Here is a 6,000-nt window from a genome sequence, read left to right on the forward strand (position 1 = left end):
CGTTTAACATAGGCTTCGGTAATAAAGTTCCCAGCTGCTCCGGAATCAAGGAGGGCAATGACGTTCCGATAACGTTGTGCAACTTGAAGCGAGACTGGGAGATTACAATCTTGAGGAGATGGAGAGGAGATCATTACTCCTAGCCGGCCCTCTCCTTGGCGAGCTAGGATTTGGAGTTTCCCGGACGTTTGGGACAGGCATTAATGGTGTGAGACGGAGCTGCACAATAGAGACAGAGAGACTCGGAGAGACGTCTTCGGCGCTCAGCAGGAGTTAAACGGGAACGGCCAAGTTGCATGGGCTCATCTTTAGATGGTGACAGTTGACGAGGAGGAGGAGCAGAAGATTTTGGAGCAGATGATCTTCCACGCTCAGTTGCTCTCTCTCTGAAACGTAAATCAACTTTCGTGCAGAGTGAGATTAGCTCATCTAACTTAGAAGGTAAGTCTCTGGTAGCTAACTCATCTTTAATACGCTCAGATAAGCCATGCCAGAATGCAGCATACAGGGCCTCGTCGTTCCATGCCAGTTCGGATGCCAGGATCTGGAACTGTATCAGATATTGTCCTACAGTACGTGACCCCTGGCGTAAACGGAGAATCTCGGATGAAGCTGAGGTTACCCGGCCTGGCTCGTCGAAGATGCGCCTGAATGTTGACACGAAGGCAGTGTAGGAAGATAGCAGGGTGTCGGACCTCTCCCATAACGGTGATGCCCAATCAAGGGCTGAGCCACTGAGAAGAGAAATAATGTAGGCAATTTTTGTACGGTCACTGGGAAAATTGCCAGGTTGTAGCTCAAACTGAATCTCACACTGGTTGAGAAATCCCCTGCAGAATCTTGGAGATCCGTCAAATTTTGCTGGCGTTGGAAGATGAAGACGTGGAGCAGAAATGGGTAAGGTGGGTGGGGTTATAGCTGGAGTCACTGTGGTTGACGCACCAGACGCGCCTGATCCACGGAGAGTTGTCTGAATCCCATCCAGCCGAGTAGAGAGATCCTGGAGACAGCGGATGATGTGGCCCTGTGCAGCCTCCTGATGTTCTAGTCGGGCTGCCAGTTCTTGCATCGGCCTGGCCGCTTGATCCTGGTCTCCGGCTGGATTCATTAGGTCAGTGCTTACTGTCACAACTGAGGGCCTGAGCTGACGGGAGGCAGCCTCAGTTGTAGGGGCTGAGATGTACCGGAACCTGGGAGGTTGTATCAGACCCCTGGACATGTAAGTAACATGAATAATAACTGCCCGAAGGCATGACCACGACAACTTGGATAAAAGTCAATGATGTTTATTATGACAACTCCGCAACACAGCAGCAGTAAAAGAAAACGTAAAAGTCAGCAAAGAATAAATACAGTTCCTGGGTACTACAGGATGGCAGGAGCCACAGGGCACTGGTAGTGTGAGATAGTTCTTATGATCTTCTAGATGGAAAGTCCTTACCAGGCCCGACTGTAGCAATGGAGATAACCCAGGATTGTGCCAGCTGGTGTTCCAGGAAAAGCTGGGTTGCTGAAGATAAAACAGCTGCTGTGGATACTGGCTGGAACCAGTTAAATAATAAATGAACTTGGGAGCGATGAAATATAAACTGAAATGTAGAACTTGAGAGCGGAGAAATAATAATACCGGTGGAGAGTGGTAAAGTGTAGAAAGGACACCGGCCCTTTAAGGGAAGCTGTACTCTGCTGGAAGCTGAGCTGGAAGCAGGTAATGTTGTAGCTGGAAACAGATGAATCCACAACGGATTGGAGAGTCAGGCTACACCGCAGGTGGAATGCTGGTGCGGGTCTCTATGGTGGAAGTCTTGAGACAGGAGCTGGAACCTGGAAGACAATCACAGGAGAGAGACAAACAGGAACTAGGTTTGACAACCAAAGCACTGACGCCTTCCTTGCTCAGGCACAGTGTATTTATACCTGCAGCAAGGAAGGGATTGGCTAGGCAATTATGCAGATTATCAATACTGAGAACAGATTGGTGGAAATGATCAGCTGACAGAATCCAAGATGGCTGCGCCCATGCAGACACTTGGAGGGAAGTTTGGTTTGTAATCCATGTGGTAATGAAAACAGTAATGGCGGCGCCGGCCACCGGAGACAGGAGGCGCCAGGCTGACAGATGCACATCCAACCACGCGGACACAGCGGAGGCCGCGGCTGACGTAATCGCCACTCAGACACTCTGCATGCAGAAGTTCAGGGACGGCGGCGGAGGCCGCGGGAGACGCCATGCCAGGTGTAATATGGCGTTTACTGTGACAGCGTCCCAGAGTGACAGGAGAGGATACAGGAATGTACACATCAGGATAACAGATGGGATCCGGTCCTGGAGCGCTGAGCCAGCCTTAGGAGGCATCTGATGGGTAAGAAATGGCGTCCAGATACCCGGATCGTGACAGTGAATGCATGATAATGTACCAGATTAATAACAGCAATGCACTGTAGAAAATACACCATAGTCATAGTCCCCTATTGGGGGTTTCCCCTGTACCCCTGTGGGACAGTCCGACCCTGGCTATTATTCATGAGAAGTTGTTGTGGGAAAGGTGCCTCTTCAACTTGTTGATGACTGCTGAGCTAGTTAGGTTAGGCAAGTAGTTCATTTCGAGCCACACTTTCACACCTGATGGTTGGGTTTGGCTTCGGCAGGTGTTTGTGGGTGGATCTATCACAGAGGGAGTGTGAATGAAGCAAGGAGGTTTTAACCAGGTGTTGTGCATGAAACTTGGAACATGTACTTAGAAGAATTGTTGGTGTTCTAGCAGTAATAAGCCAGAAGGCAGATATCACATAAGCAATACTTTATTAAATGAATGGAGTCTGTAGATCACTGCAGATTCTGTATGAAGGAGAGGTGATACCAGATTAGCAACTGGAACAGTGATCAGAATGGAACCAGAATGGTGACTGGAATGGAACCAGAATGCTGGCCGGACTGAACCAGAATAGTAACCGGAATGCTGGCCAGATTGGAACTGGAGTAGTGACCGAATGGAGCCGGAATGTTGGCCAGACTGGAGCTGGAATAGTGACTGGAATGTAGCCTGAATGCTGGCCGGACTGGAACCGGAATGGACTTAAGTTCTGACCGGGCTGAATGTGGAATGATGACACTGGGAGTCCTGAAGAGAAGCAATAGTTCTTATAGAAATGGTGACTGAAATGGACTGGAGTGCTGACCGGGCTGGATTGGGAATCTTGACACTGAAGAGTCCTTGAAATATAATGCAGAGTACTTAGTATACACTGGACTGGAACCTGATAAGAGCAAAGTCACTGGAACATAGGAGCTCAGCACAGAGCTGTTCCTTTCTGAAAATAAACTGTTGTACTGGCTATTTCAGCTGGTGGAAGGAGCTCCTGGATATGGCAATGGAGGATCAGCTAATAGAATCAAAGATGGCAGCACCCAGGTCCGGTTTTGGAGGGAACTCTGGACTAGGCCCAAACTCCAGGAAGCAGACATTATTGAGGATAAATACTGAGACAGCAGGCAGCGGCAACTGCTGGGAATTTCATGCGAACAGAGACAGCAGCAGCTGCTGAGAACTTCATGTGGACAAAATGAACAGAGAAACTGGATGCTGAACTCAGGATCCTGATTACTCACACTGAGGAATTTTTACTCAGGTGACTTAATCTGGAGTGCGTAACACATGCTGCATATATGCTAAAAGCAAGCAGATTAGGATGTACTTGAATCTGATGTGCTGGCTAAAACCCTGCATAGAGTATAAACTGAATTGCAGGAGAGATGGCAGAGGTAAGTCACAGACCATGAGAAATTAAGTCAGGATTGGGACACACCCAGAGTACAAATCAGCCAGGAACAGGTGCTACTTCCCTTTCCAATAAAAAATATCAGCTGCAATGGTGGACCAAGGAAGGTCATGAATCTGATGCAAAGTTAGGGCTCTTTGGTATGCAGAGCTCAAAGGACATTGCAGGGTGCAGATTGCAGAAGCAGAGACCACACATTCAATGTCACTAGACATGGAGGGCTACAGAGCATCCTTAGCCCTGCTTTTTGTCATCTCACAGTTAGGGTGTCCTTGATGGACCTATTGGGAATAGAAGTCTTTGAGTGTATGAGGAATGATGAATAGCTGACTATGCAAGAGACAGTGTGAGTTCATCAGGAAAGGCAAAGAAGATTTCTTGGCCCTGGCAGATGATTTCCAGCAGTCATTCTGAGTAAATGAGCTAGACTTACTCAGATGGCTGATGACTGCAGCATCTTCGGATCTGTGATGCTGGCAGGAGCTTTTTTTTCTTTCTTCAGGCGCCTCCTGTGACATTAGCATATTTTTGCATCACTGCTCAGTCCAAAAATGAAGCAGAGGAGCAAATATCATCCACCTCTGCATCAGGCCCTGTTGTCTGTGAGTGTGGTGTATATTTCACCATTCTCAGACCCCAGATCAGCACTCTCACAATGAAATCCACTGACTGTGTCAGTGCTTTGCTCGGTCTTAACATCATTAACCTTGTGTGTCTGGTTTGTGAACTATTGGCCTGATTAATGTTTGTAAGTAAAGCAAATTAGCAAGTAACTTTGTGTCTGAAACAAACCATGTTGCCATGCAAGGGAAGCAATCACATTTATATATTTTATGTGAATGGTAAATACTGTCTGCTTTTGCATGTAGCCCACAAAAGTTGCGCTACAATTTAGATGTCAGTTTGAACACACCCCTCCCAAATCTAAATCTCTCTACACGTTACATCTGCCCCACCTGCAGTACAGCATGGTTTTGCCCAGTTGCTTGATTTTTTGCAAACATGAATCAGACCCCGTGTCGCATACAATTATTTATCATAATTTTGGTCTTAAGACTTTTGCAAAGTGGTTAAGCTTACCACAGGCACTACAGCATTTGTGAAGTGCTCTCATGAATGATGGTTTCCATAGTCATACAATGTGTAAGTTGTGGGGGTGATACCGGACCTTGCATACAGCAGTTGCCCTTTTTGCTCTCCTGTGCAAATGTTTATGGCGGTTTCCAGTGTGGCGGTTTTCATGCAGTAGTTGCATTCAAAACATAGCTTTTTAGTTGTATAAAAAAAGTTCTGCCTTACATTTTGTAATAATCAATATATAGGGGCAAATTCTGAATCAGACACAGATGCACCTTCACTGTTTGCCACAGTAGAGTCTGCATATTATGCTAATGCTAGTCGATTTTCTACAAACTGAGAAGCCCACTTGCAGCTCCAGGAGACAGTGCATTTCAGCCTCGGAGCGTCTTTAGATGCATCATCGTGCACAACAGAGGATACATTCTGGTAGCTGCACCTGCTGGTACATCTCCAGAGTATTTAGTGGCACTATACCTGAGGACGCTCGGGAGAGTTCTTCAGCACAACCGTCATCGGTACTCCACAAGTGATCATTTGCAGCCTGGTGATCCAGGTAAAATGACTGACTTTGGATGTTTGCTCCCAGTGGGTTTACCATATAATTATCCAAACTGTGCATAAGGCTTTGGAAGTCTGCCCCCAGTTGGTTACAGCACAGGTCAAATATTTAAAATGTGCATAAGATCAAAAAACAGGCATGTGGAATTACTAATTAATTTTGGATATATGCCATAACTAATTTAGAAAGGCAATCAAATAACTAAATACTGCTTTATTTTGGCAGATACTATTTCCAGGATAAAGATCAGAGGCTTAATGGATACTATACAGAAACAACGTGGCAATTGACACTGTGTTGTCTAAGAGTATAAAATTGTTGCAAATAACTGTTTTAATATATGTCTATCAATAAAATCTTTTATACAATCCTTTTATACAATCCTGAACTGCATTGGCTTTTTTCCCTGCGCATTCAGGCGCTGTTATAAATGTATATATATATATATATATATAGTGATGGTTTTCTTTCGGGGCCCCTATTCTTGTAGCATTCTACAGGTTAATTCCCTTTTTTTTAACTTACACACTGTGTCTATGAGTAATATATATATATATTTAAACAGTACATATGTATTTTTA

At 45.6% G+C, this 6,000-nt stretch overlaps 1 long non-coding RNA gene across 1 annotated transcript in view; it reads left to right on the top strand.

The window, feature by feature from the left end:
• Positions 1-5,800, top strand: part of LOC134932197 (uncharacterized) — a 101,868-nt gene extending 96,068 nt beyond the window's left edge. The window contains exon 4 of the long non-coding RNA XR_010179260.1: positions 5,645-5,800. This is a non-coding gene — a long non-coding RNA (uncharacterized LOC134932197). The remainder of the gene's footprint in view (positions 1-5,644) is intronic.
• Positions 5,801-6,000: the final 200 nt, after the last annotated feature.

The sequence above is a fragment of the Pseudophryne corroboree genome, chromosome 6, assembly GCF_028390025.1.
Source record: "Pseudophryne corroboree isolate aPseCor3 chromosome 6, aPseCor3.hap2, whole genome shotgun sequence".
In the NCBI taxonomy this organism is placed as follows: Eukaryota; Metazoa; Chordata; class Amphibia; order Anura; family Myobatrachidae; genus Pseudophryne; species Pseudophryne corroboree.